Here is a 14,506-nt window from a genome sequence, read left to right on the forward strand (position 1 = left end):
ACTTGCTCTTTGTCCTTCCAGAACACTCTCTTTTCCTCTCTGTCTGTCCAAATTCCACCAATTCATGTCTCTACTCAAGAAGTCATTCCTAAGCACACCACTCATTCAATTCTTACAGTTCCCGATATTTAAAGCCTTCCTTTTCTTTTCCAGCTATCCTGGTCACATGCCCTGGATTTCAGCAGGGGTCTTAAACAAAACTTCTTTGGTGGGTCCTGCCCAATTTTTGTCTTTCTAAATACCAACATGTTCAATGAACACAATTGACCTTGTAAATGAAGAAGACCCTAAGAAAGGCGAGGTTTCTATTTGGAGAAAATGCAGTACCTCTCCCACAATGATACATCGCCCTTCAAGTTCCATGGAGAAAGTAGGAGTAGGCTAGGTTCCCAGATATAGCAAAGAAAGGGCAAGTCAGCCTCCTCCCCTCCCCCAGCCCACCACACACTTGCCAGCCAGCATTTAAAACACGCTTCAGCGCGCTCTTCTTTTCATTTGGAAAGGAAACAAGACTTGACGTTCTGTTTCTCCCATTTCATTAAGAACAGGGGTCATCCTGGGAAGGGGAAAGGTAGCTTCCAAGAGAAAGAAGACTTGTGGGGGAGTGAGGTGGAGAGGGGGAACTGGCTCATCCCTTCCCATTAGCCTGCTTCACCCTTTGAAGAGAACAAGCCCAGCTTTCATAGTGAATTATTTTCAGCATAGCCTCTGCCAGGACTCGGCTTTCCCTGGCTAGGGCAATAGCCAGAAGGATTGAGTGATAGTTCAAGGTCAGACAGGGTATCCAGACTGGACTGGTAGTACTAAGACAGCTGGGAGATAAGGGAGTAGAGGGGGAGAAGGGAGAAGGCAGAGTGTATGTGGTAAAGGGAAGGCCAGAAAAAACTGAACCTGGGAGACTCCCCCCTCCTCCCCTCTCTCACACACATACACACACACACACACACTCACACACACTCCTGCAAGAAACACATTCTTTGCGTTCCCTCCCCTCTCTAACTCCCCCAGGCATGTCTATAAATAAACAGTAGGACCCCAGCCTGCAAGAGGCCCATTTTTAACTCTTGCAGTGTGTTCTGGCTGTAAGTGTCTAAGTCCTCACACAATTCTTCCCTCCATGGTCTACAAAGCACTTTCCCACATGTAATCTTCACCTGATTCCTACATCACACACTCTAAAGGTCCTGGAAGCCTCTTCTCACCAGTACCACGCAGAGAATCATGGACACTCCACACCCACACTTTCATAGTTCTTAACCTTAATGTGATAAGCTTCAAGTCGAGCTACTCAAAAAAAGTTGCCTATGATCTTGGATGAAGCATATATGGCTGGGGGTGTTCTCCATACGTGTCACACCTCCTGGGCATCTACCGTGCAGCTGGTGACACAGCTTATGCCCTGTGGCTGCCTCCTAGACCATGTCTAAGAGCACTGCAGGCGCCTGGGCTCCCAGGACCTGTTGAACTGGTCTGTGCAGATTGCCAAGGGAATGAGCTACTTGGAGGACGTGCAGCTCAGGGAGCCGGCTGCCCGGAATATACTGGTCAAGAGTCCCAACCATGTCGACATCACGTTCACAGACTTTGGGCTGGCTTGGCTGCTGGACACTGCTGAGATGGGGGCAAGGTGCCCAAAAGTGAACGGCGCCAGAGTCCATTCTCCCCGATGGTTCACCAACCAGAGTGATGTGTGGAACTATGTATATAGGAGGTGAGGACTTTGGGAACCAAACCTTATGATGGGATCCCAGCCTGGAATATGACCTGCTGGAGAAGGAGGAAGGGCTGCTCTGCCCCCATCTGCAGCATCAGCGACTGCAGGATCATGGCCAAATGTGGGATGATTAACTCTGAACATCGGCCTTGGTTCTGGGTGTTGGTGGCCAGATCCTCCCGCATGGCCAGAGATCCCCCAGCACTTCGTGATCATCCAGAGTGAGGACTTGGGCCCTGCCAGCCCTTTGACAGCACCTTCTGCTGATCACTGCTGGTGGATGATGACACGGGGAACCTGGTGGATGCTGAGGAATGCCTGGTACCCCAGCAAGGCTTCTTCAGCCCAATCCCTGCCCCAGGGGCTGGGGGCATGGCCCACCGCAGGCATCACCACTCAAATACCAGGAGTGATGGTGATGAACTGATGCTGGGGCTGGAGCCCTCTGAGGAGGAGCCCCCAGTATCCCCTGGCATGCTCAGAAGGGGTGGGCTCTGATGTGGTCAACGGTGACTTGGGAATGAAGGCAACCCAGGAACTGCCGAGCCTCCCCCCACATGACCCCAGCCCTCCACAGCAGTACAGTTTAGACCCCACAGTATCCCTACTCCCTGAGATCTATGGCTACGTTGCCCCCAAAGGTGCAGCCCCAGCTGGAATACATGAACCAGCTAGAAGTTTACCCAAAGCTCCCCTCGCCTCTAGAGCACCCTCTGCCTCCTCCTCAACCTGTAGGTGCCACTCTAGAAAGGCCCAAGACCCTCTCTCCCAAGCCTCTCTCCCCTGGGAAGAATGGGGTTATCAAAGACGGTTTGCCTTTGGGGTTGCCATGGAGAATACTGAGTACTTGACACCCTAAGGCAGGGCTGCCTCTCAGCTCCACCCTCCTCCAGCCTTCAGCTCAGCCTTTGACAACCTCTATTACTGGGACCAGGACCCACCAGAGTAGGGCTCTCCACCCAGCACCCTTGAAGGGACTCCTACAGCAGAAAACCCTGAGTATGTGGCCCTGGACATGCCAGTGTGAGCCAGAAGGCCAAGTCCATTTAGGCCCTGCTAACCCCTCGAGGAGTGAGGAAGACCTGACTTCTGGCCTGTGTAGGGATGACATGGGGAGAAGGCCCTAGGACCACATCCAGTTGGTCTGCCATGCTAGGAACCTTCCTTTCTATTCTAATTCCAGGTGGCTGGGAGGGGCCCAGCCTGGCTGGAAGAGGAGCCCTACCCAGCAGATCCAGGGTCTGATGGATGCCACAGCCACCGTCTCCTCACCTAAAGGAGCAGCCCAGCCTGGTTCTCTCCTTCTAGATCCCTGCACTGAAGACTTCGGAAGCTGGGCCTAGGAGGGAAAGAGAGTGTCTAGGACAAAAGCAATCCATTTAGAGACTGTCCCTGAGTCCTGACTCTGCCCCCAGGCAGAAGGGAACAGTAATAGCGCCCAAGTCTAGTCCTGAATAGAGTGCTTTTTTGTGTTGTTTTTACTTATATTTTTGGTGGTGTTTTTTAAAAGATGGAATAAAGACTCAGGGGGAGAACAGGTATTGTAGAAGGAGGTGACCCCTGGGACTAGGGGAGAGATGTCCTTTTCCCACACCTACTTTCTCTATTTGCAAATATATTTGGGGGATTGCCTATGGTTCAAGCCACATGTATCTTAAAACATTATTTGCACCCCTCAATGATTAGAGCCAGTATCTCTTAAAATTTTGCTCTGTCCCAGGTACTATGGTAAGTGCTATACAGGCATGATCTCATTTAAATTTAACAACGATCCTCAGTTGTCAATATGATGGAGGCACTTTATAAATGAGGCAAGGGGAGCTCGGAGGTTATGTTACTTGACTGTGATCCTAAGTGGAGAGTGTGCATGACGACTTTTGAACCCAGGTCTATGTGACTACAGTGCACACGTTCTCAACCCCTGCCCGGAGGCCCTGTTACTAACAGTCCTTTGGCAGCTAAGATTCCAAACCATCTGCAGGAGGGTCTGGTCAGACATCTGGAATGCCAGGTTGATAATCAATTATACAATGCCTGAAATGACGTCTTTTACTTTTCACTTCACAATACCAGACTAGGTATTGTGGATAGAGCAGTAACTAAGACAGACAGCTCCTGCCCTCAAGGAGTCTACAGTCCACTTAGGGGAGATGGTACCTCAATGAAATCACAATTAAAATGCAAATGCCGCCAAAGCCGGTTTGGCTCAGCGGATAGGGATAGAGCGTCGGCCTGCGGACTGAAAGGTCCCAGGTTCGATTCCGGTCAAGGGCATGTACCTGGGTTGCGGGCACTTCCCCAGTGGGGGATGTGCAGGAGGCAGCTGATCGATGTTTCTCTCTCATCGATGTTTCTAACTCTTTATCTCTCTCCCTTCCTCTCTGTAAAAACTCAATAAAATATATTTTAAAAAATAAAATAAAATAAAATAAAATGCAAATGCCAGTTCACCAAGAAGTTCCAAATCAACACAGAATAAACATGACATGGTTCCAACTTGTCCAAACACTGTTCTGAACTGTGCTATGTCAAAGTATCTCCTTCCCTCTTTGCTTCCCATAAATATCTCAGACAGATTCCATTACTTCCTGTCACGTTCAGTTATAGAAATGTAGTCCAGGCCAATGTAAACTCCCATCTCGTATGTGATCCAAAGCCTTCTGCCTTCTCAGAGTGGGTAAGACTTGCTGCTGAAGGGGAGCGGTGTGGTGCAAAGGAGGGGCCTTGAGCTCTTCCTCCCCACCCCCTACAGCTGTCTTCACAGACTCTTGTGACTGGAGATCCCTTCATCCAGAAGGTGGTCATCTTGGGTGGGAGCCAGCAAGTCAGATCAGGCCCAATACCTTCCTCAGTGTCCTTCTGACCCATGGGAAAAGCAAGCATCCTGCCAGGCCAAGCTGTGGAAGAGATTCTGCCCCTTTGCCATCCTTTCTGGCAGCCCTGCTTTCTCTTCCCAATGTCTTTTCCCCCCTGGAACACAAATAGACACAGCTCAGACTGCAGGACTGCTGCCCAAGAAATATGATACTATGTTCAGCCAGAAAATATGATACCAGTGGTTCCCAAGGCACACCCCCTTCCCAACGCACCCCCACTCTCCTGTGTTGTGGAGGGAAGAAGCACCCCTGTCCCGGCCCCAGGAAGAAACACTCTCACAGGAGCTCTGCTGCCTCCTTCCACCACCCCCCTCCCTCCACTTCCCCCCACGACTTTGAAGATCCCCACCCCCTTCTCCAGCTCAGCCTCCTCCTCATAGACCTGGGATGGGGGCAGGGTTGATGACATTAAAACCAGTTCTGCCTCTTCGGCTCTTGGAGACTGGTTGAGCTCCCTTCAGAAACATGGAATGCTTAAACCCCTTTTTGTCACCTTTGGGCCTTGGCAGTCATTCCAAGACAACAGGAAAGGTCTCACTCAACATCCTGTTACAGACAAAACTATAATTGTGAAATATGGGATGAAGGAAAAGAACGTGGTACTATGAGAGGAAATGTCCATACTGTGAATCTGGGGTTCAAGTCCTTACTATCTGTGTGCCTTTGGGCCGGTTACTTAACCTCTCTGTGCCTCAGCTTCCTTATGTGTAAAATGGTAATGATAATAGTACCCACGCTATTAGGAGTAAATAAGAAAATGTAAGTAAACCCCTTAGCATGGTGCCTGGCATATTAATAAGTGCTCAGTAAATATAAGTTTCATGAGGACATGAATTGAGAGATCCAGGCACTTCACAGACACTCAACCACATTTGATGAAATAATGCATGAGGGGCACTATCAAGAAATACCTAATTGAGATTAGGTAGTCAAAGAAGACCACTCTGAGGAGGTGACACAAGCTTTGACATGTAAGATAAGGGGACATCAGCCTAAGAGAGAAGGGAAAGCAAAAGGAACAATGGGATTAGTTATTTTTTGCCTCCTTGCCATAAAATTTCTCCCAAGTCCAATTTAGGTAGATTGTACTTGTATGACATTACATAATAGACCTAGAAAAGTAGCCTTCAACATTTTAATACAATATTTAAGTACAGAGTTACAAGATGCTAATTCTCTCAAAACCAAAGGTTGTCACAACTCACAGGAGCTGAAGTCCTCCAGCTGCCTCTGTCCCCAGCACAGCAGCTCCAACGGTGCAGCCAGTAGCTCCACCTCTTGCACTGCTGGTGGGTTGGTCAAGAGTCTTCTAGGAGCCCCCAGCCTTTTCAGGACACACTGTGTGTTTGCAAAGGACTCAGACACCAAAACTCTGAACTTTCTTTGCAATATCATCCCAGGACAAGGTCCCTACCCCTCCACCTATAAAACGCTACAGAGGTTGGCCTCAGCCCACCACCCCCATGACCTCTTCTCTATGCCCTCCTGTAACTGACAGCACACTGCCCCTGCCTCACCTTTTAAGAGACGAATTGGAGGGCAGCTAGAACAAAGAACCAGAGTGAGGAAGGGCATGGGAACAAAGACAGGTGGGAAGGACATGGCTGGGTTTGCCCAGTCGCAGAGCATACCAGCTGAGAGTTCTCTCTACAGCAGGCATACATGAAAAGAAAAGTGAATAAAGATCAAAAGAAGGATGCTGACAATCAAGGAACTAAAGGGCTGAGATGTGAAAGAGTACGTGAATTAAAGGCTTCCAAGATTCATGGGACCAGGGCAAGAAGGCAATTGAAGCCCCAGCCCAGCCAGCCAGGACCCTGCTCTTCCACCCTGACTTCATCCTGCACTACTGGGAACCTCATCCTTACCCAGTGGACACTCCAGCCCACATGCCCAAGTGCTGTCCATGTCAACTCCTCCACCCCACCTTCCAAAAAGCCACCTCTCAGGACCAACGGTGCAGCCACTGGTGGTGTAGTCCACCCTCCGGAGGACACACTCAAAGCAGAGTCCGCATGGGCCCTGGAGGTGGGCTCAGTTGGAGAAGCAAATCCAGGGTCCAGGGGTACCATGAGCATAATTTAGAACAGGGGACATGCATGGGCTCCAAGTGGGCACATCCCATTGGTCTCATGGACTGCTCACTCTTTGGGTGGAGGTACAGCTGGAGAAAATCAGAGAAAGACCCTCTACAGTGCAGGGGGGTTGAAGGGGGTGTCATGCACTTATTAGTACCAGAAGGTAGAACTAGGACAAGTGGATACAAGTGAGAAGGAAGAATATTCCATAAAGAACCTGTCTCCCGCCCAGCCAGGTGTAGCTCAGCGGTTGAGTATCGACCCAGGAACCAAGAGGTCACCGGTTCGATTCCTGGTCAGGGCATATGCCCAGGTTGTGGGCTTGATCCCCAGTGGGGGGCATGCAGGAGGCAGCCAATCAATGATTCTCTCTCATCATTGATTTCTATCTCTCTTTCCCTCTCCCTTCCTCTCTGACATAAATAAAAATATATTTTTTTAAAAAAAAAAAGAGCCTGTCTCCCCCCACCCCATCACCAGCACGAATTTCTATGTCCAGCTCTAAACTCATCTGTATCTTCAGTTATTCATAATTGTTTGTGGTTGCTACACTATCATCTCTAACTCAGTACACATTAGTGCCCCCTTACCCACATTTTCATTTTCTGCAGTTTCCGTTACCCATGGTTAACTGTGGCTTGAAAACATTAAATAGAAAATTCTGGAAATAAGCAATTCATAAGTTTTAAATTGCACACTGTTCTGAGTAGCATGAGGAAATCTCCCGCCATCCTGCTCTGTCCTGCCCAGAATGTGAGTCATCCCTTTGTCCAGAATATCCACACTTATACATTACCCACCATTAGTCGCTTAGTAGCCACCTGGGTTGTCATAATTCCTGTCATAACTCCCAGGAGCCCCCTGGTATCACAGTGCTTACATTCAGTAACCCCCATTTTACTTAATAACGGCCCCAAAGTGCAAGAGTAATGATGCTGGCAATTTAGATATGCCAAAAAGAAGGCATAAAATGCTTTGTGTAAGTGAAAATGTGAATACAGTACAATAAGATATTTTGAGAGAGATCACATAATGTTCATTAGAGTATATTGTTATAATTGTTCTATTTTATTATTAGTCATTGTTATCCTCTTACTGTGCCTAACTTTTGTAAATTAAGCTTTATCGTAGGTAAGTATGCACAGGAAAAACATAGTATATAGAAGGTTTGTAGTTTCAGTCATCCACTGGGGTCTTGGAACATATCCGCCATGAATAAGGAAGGACTACTGTTTATGAAAATACAATCTTTCTCCCAAACTTTACAATAGTCCCCACTTCAGTCTGTAGTAGCATTGCTTTCCTGTGCCCCAAGCTAAAGCAATGGAATCATCTACTCTGTCCTCTCCACCTTCCCCAATACCTAGCTTATCTCTCTGTCTGAGTAGGAGACTGCCTCTCCCTACTCCGGTCTGACGCACCCTTAGTAGATAAACAAAGGCTGGGAGACCGTGCTCGGAATCAGAAAGCAGGGTTGTATGCGTGCCTAAATTTTAATAAAGATATATATTAAATTTTAATTTTGTATATAAAATTTTAATTATATACATAGATAGATTCAAGTAAAACATCGAGAGGCCTGACTTTGGAAATTGGCAAAACAAAAACTGCATGTCAAAGCAGTTACCATCTTTGAGAAATAAAAGTATCTTAAGTTTCATCATGAGTCGCAGGAGGCATCCAGTCAGTGGCTGCACCCACCTGCAGCAGCCTCGCAGGCATACAACAGCTCCAATGGCATTTCAAGTTTGTGCTTCCAACATGAAGCTCTAAGACCCAGGAACATCTATGACAATGACAGTTGTCACAAAAATAGTTTAATGTGCACATAGAAGAGTTGCTGTTTGCTACCAAGGTGGTTGCTTTGGGAGTTTAGTTCCATTTTTAAAAATTGCCAGCCAAGAGTTTGGTAGCAACAAAATCAAGATTCTGGCAAGAGGCTGGGTCTGATTCCACATGACCTAAATGGTCAGCGCCAGAGTGTCAGCTTCCACAAGGCAAGAATTGTATCATAAAACCAAAAGTAGACATATGAACACATAGCTTATGGCCTATTAACTAGAGCACATCTGAAGATTAACTTGAAGGTTGCATATCCAAGAGTGTACACCACTGGATATTTGAGTCTTTGTGCATCTCTGCTTAAAGCCATGTCTAGTTACTTCGAATCTGATCAGCATTCTAAGTGGCTGGGATAAAAAATCTACTGAAGGAAGTAGGTGCATGTGACTCACTAGCTCCTCCAACTCAGTGGACTCAAACTGTCATGAGCTGTTAATGCCAAGATCCATTAACAGAGCATGAGTGGGGCAAAGGGGCTATGAGACGCTGCATCGGCAAGTAGCCAGGAGCCCCACCTGCTAGCGTTATGACTATCCTTTTGTGCTATGTAGCATCTATTTCTTTTGTTGCTGTAATGGCTAGTTTCTGGCATAGGTGCAGCCTGATCATTGTTTCCAAAAATGGTAAAACTAGATGATGATATAATGCAGTTGGAACTGATGCTACAGTGGGAGGCTGCCTCTCTCTACTCTGGTTTGACGCACTCTTAGTAGATAAACAAGGGCTGGGAGACCGTGATAGGAATCAGAAAGGGGTGGTGCAGGTGCTATAGTTGTAGGTGGTGGTACCAACAAGGAGCTTTCCACTCCATGGTGCCATTTAGAAGGTTCAGGGAGGGTGTTTACCATCTTAAATAGGACTTCCCTTTTTGTCGATTAGGACCCCAGGGGTAGGTAGGCACTAAGAATCCAGAGGATAGCTGGTCCTTAACAGAAACACCTAAGAATTTAGCTTTATTTTTCATCTCTACATCAGCAATGAGAACACAAAGGAAACTTTTACTCAACTTGACACAGTCTGGCCTTTCAAAAGAAGGTTAGTAAACCACATACAAATACATGGCCCATTGTCATGAATTCAAATCACATCCTAAAGACTGGCAGAACAAAATGTTCCAAAACATTTTACTATTCTTACGAGTTTTACAGGAGGGGAAGAGTAGGTTTATAGTTGTTCATATAAAAATCTATATATATAAAAGGCTAAGTGACAGGCCGGCCAGTACATATGACACGCACTGGCAATTTAAAAATAAATGTTGACTCGTGCATGCATGATACATATAAAGCTCCTGCTGGCACCAATTGCATGCATGTTTTAATTTTATAGTACTATATTATATATACTATTTTGACATGTAATTTTTTGCAGTAATGTAATTACCGCATGAATCTTTCTTCTAATTAATTTCCTTTCAATGTGCACGAATCCGTGCACCAAGCCACTAGTAATATAATAATTAATAAATAATAATAAAAGCATAAACTCTGGGTTTCACATACTCACAATTGTAAACTTTTTACTTTGCCCCACCCTGTATAATGAAGAGATTATTCCTACCTACCCAAAAATATATTGAAAATAAATGAAAGTTTTATATAGGATTCAAATGGGAAAGTTTATACTGTGCTTATAGGTATTAATAAAACCTGTTTAAATTTATTACAAATACATATATAAAAGTATATGTATACATGTATACACATGCATAAGTACATATGGAATAATATGTATCATGATACAAGAAAATTTTGCCTAAAAATGTAATATTTTTAAATCCTTGTTTGTATCCCTTCCAATTGCCTCCATCTTCCTCCATTAGAAGTAGCCACTATGCCAAATTCTAATTATTTCCTTGCTTTCCTTTAGATATAGAGATAGATAGATACATAGATAGATAGATCTGTTAAAAATGTATATATTCAGTTGTGTGGTTCTGAACCTTGTGTAAATGAGTTATACTGTATATATTGCCTGCCACCTGCTTTTTTGCTCAGTTTTGTTTGTGAGATTCATTTGTGTTGGGAGTAGTAGCTGCTATTCATTTCACTTATGCTTTCTATTCCATTAAAATATAAAATTTTAAGAATTCAGAAGTCAATAATCTGGGAAGGGTGTATGCAAAAAACTAAACCTGACAGCCCATTTCTCACTCAAGGCATTTGCAAATGCTGAAGTTCCAGTATGCCCTTCCTCCATAAGATTTTGTGATTCAGACGTCTGACCTCCTCTAACCCCAGACTAGCATGGGGCAGAGGGGCATGGGGATGCTGGCCTGTCTGAGCCAATCAGAAAGTCTCGTTATCCTGTCCAGGGTTTGGTTCATGCACGGACATGTGTCTTAATTCTGGTAAAACATGGTGGTGAGGGTGGGGGAGTCTTTGGTGGATGGTGGGATGAATTCCTGGGAAAAGGTTATTCAGCCATAAAAAGTGGTACAACAAAGAGATGAGTTTCTTCTCCTGGATGGTGTTGTGTCTGCAAATAATGCTGGGAAAAGTGGACACCATTTCGTAATGAGGAAGCAAGTTTGCACAGGGACAATCAAAAGGAATGAGGCCTGGCTGCCATGGCTCAGTGGTTGAGCATCAGCCTATGAATCAGGAGGTCACAATTCAATTTCCTGTCAGGGCACATGCCTGGGTTGCAGGCTCGATCACTAGTGTGGGGCATGCAGGAGGCACTCAATCAATGATTCTGTCTCATCATTGATGTGTGTCTCTCTCTCTCCTCCCTTCCTCTCTGAAATCAATAAAAATATTTTTAAATAATAATAATAATAAATAAATAAAACTATTGAGAATGACAGGGCAAAAACATGGCAATAACCAGAGTTTAAAGCTACTGAATTAACCAACTTTGAAAATACCCTACTTTGGCACTCATATTTATGAGGTCATAAATTTTCTTTATTGTTTCAGCTAGTTGAGTCAGGGAATCACCTTGCAACCTAAGGCATCCTCATTAACATACCCTTACATACAAAAGATCATAGAAGAGAAAAAAAGAGACTAGATTGGTAAAATTAAGACGTCTATGTTCAGATTGTTTAGCAGGAAATGATTTTGGCAGGGGCAGGGGAGTTGGGAGAAAGGGTGAGGGGTTCAGACTATACCTGGTGATGAAAGCTGAAGAAGAGAGTCTGCAGATTGAAGCCCAAACTTGTGCAGAACTTTTGAACTCACAGTAATGAAGATGTGCCCAGTTTACTAACTGCACTAGGGATTTCCAGCCTTCCAATTTGGAGATAAACTAAAAGGAAAGCCATGAATTTAGAAAAGAATAGAGTTCTTTCTTAAGTAACTAAATTAAACCTTGTGGGGATTTTTTTCAAGCCATTCTCCCATCTTAAAAAGTTGTAAAGATTTTTTAATTGATTTTTAGAGAGAGGAAGAAAGAGGGAGAGAAACATCAATGTGAGAGAGAACCATCTATTGGCTGCCTCCTGCACACCCCCTACCGGGGATCAAGCCCACAACCCAGGCATGTGACCTGACCAGGAATTGAACCAGCAACCCTTTGGTGCACAGGGCGATGCTCAACCAACTGAGCCATACCAGCCAGGGTTCCCGTGTTAAATTTTAAAAGCAGTGCTGTTTCTGCAATTAGGTATCAAGAAGTGAAATACGATGACTCTGTTCCATATGAAACCCTTAGGAACACACTGCTTTTGACCAAGCTCTCCTTCAGTCATTCACATGAAGCCTGGGGATAAACCAGCATTGGGTTAAGCTGGCACAGGCGACCAGCAAGAGCTGGCCAGAGCCATGCCTGCCTGGAAAGCACTCCCTCTTTAAGAAAGGGGATAGCTACAGAGGAGGGTCACTAGGGAGACTTCCAGAAAGAAGTATGAGGCAGAAGACAAAAAGTCACTGTGCAGCCTGAAGATCATTTTCCAGCCTGACTCAGCCGGGCATGGGACCTTGAACAAGTCATTTCCCTGCTCTTTTAAAAGTTAGGCATCGCCAAAATCCTCAACAAAATCTTAGCAAATCGGATCCAGCAGTACATCAGAAAGATCATACACCATGACCAAGTAGGATTTATCCCAGGGATGCAAGGATGGTACAATATCCGCAAATCAATAAACGTGATACATCACATAAACAAACTGAAAGAAAAAAACCACATGGTCATATCAATTGATGCAGAAAAAGCATTTGACAAAATTCAACACCCATTTTTGATAAAAACTCTCAGCAAGGTGGGAGTAGAAGGATCATACCTCAACATAATAAAAGCCATATATGACAGGCCCACAGCCAACATCATACTCAATGGGCAAAAACTAACACCATTTCCCCTAAGAACAGGAACAAGACAGGGATGCCCCCTCTCACCACTCCTGTTCAACATAGTACTGGAAGTGTTAGCCATTGCAATTCGGCAAGAAGAAGAAATAAAAGGCATCCAAATTGGAAAAGAGGAAGTAAAACTGTCCTTATTTGCAGACGACATGATATTATACATACAAAACCCCAGAGACTCCATCCAAAAGCTACTAGACTTAATACATGAATTTGGCAATGTAGCAGGATACAAAATTAACCCCAAGAAATCTGAGGCATTTCTATACACCAGTAGTGAACTTTCAGAAAGAGAGATTATAAAAGCAATCCCGTTTACCATTGCACCAAAAAAATTAAGCTACCTAGGAATCAACTTAACTAAAGAGGTAAAAGACCTCTACTCAGAAAACTACAGGACGTTGAAAAAAGATATAGAGGAAGACATAAACAGATGGAAGAACATACCGTGTTCCTGGATTGGTAGAATCAACATCATTAAAATGTCCATACTACCCAAAGCAATCTATAAATTCAACGCACTTCCCATTAAAATACCAACGGCATACTTCAGAGATCTAGAACGAACTCTCCAAAAATTCATCTGGAATAAAAAAAGACCCCGAATAGCTGCAGCAATCCTGAAAAAGAACAAAGTAGGTGGGATCTCAATACCAGATATCAAGTTGTATTACAAAGCCACTGTTCTCAAAACTGCCTGGTACTGGCACAAGAATAGGCATATAGATCAATGGAATAGAATAGAGAGCCCAGAAATCGGCCCGAACCAATATGCTCAATTAATATTTGACAAAGGAGGCAAGAACATACAATGGAGCCAAGATAGTCTCTTCAATAAATGGTGTTGGGAAAATTGGACAGATACATGCAAGAAAATGAAACTAGACCACCAACTTACACCATACACAAAAATAAACTCAAAATGGATAAAGGACTTAAATGTACGACAGGAAACCATAAAAATTCTAGAAGAATCCAAAGGCAACAAAATCTCAGACATATGCCGAAGCAATTTCTTCACTGACACAGCTCCTAGGGCACTTGAAACTAAAGAGAAAATAAACAAATGGGACTTCATCAAAATAAAAAGCTTCTGCACAGCAAAAGAAACCATCAACAAAACAACAAGAAAACCCACTGTGTGGGAAAACATATTTGCCAATGTCATATCTGATAAGGGCCTAATCTCGAAAATTTATAGGGAACTCATACAACTCAACAAAAGGAAGATAAACAATCCAATCAAAAAGTGGGCAAAGGACCTAAATAGACACCTTTCAAAAGAGGACATTCAGAAAGCCAAGAGACATATGAAAACATGCTCAAAGTCACTAATCATCCGAGAGATGCAAATCAAAACAACAATGAGGTATCATCTCACACCTGTCAGACTGGCTATCATCAACAAATCAACAAACGACAAGTGCTGGAGAGGATGTGGAGAAAAAGGATCACTTGTGCACTGCTGGTGGGAATGCAGACTGGTGCAGCCACTATGGAAGACAGTATGGAGTTTCCTTAAAAAACTGAAAATGGAACTCCCATTTGACCCTGTGATCCCACTTCTAGGAATATATCCCAAGAAACCAGAAACACCAATCAGAAAGGATATATGCACCCCTATGTTCATAGCAGCACAATTCACCATAGCTAAGATCTGGAAACAGCCTACGTGCCCATCAGTAGATG

This window comes from Myotis nattereri (assembly GCF_964212035.1).
Source record: "Myotis nattereri genome assembly, chromosome: 13".
NCBI classification, from domain to species: Eukaryota; Metazoa; Chordata; class Mammalia; order Chiroptera; family Vespertilionidae; genus Myotis; species Myotis nattereri.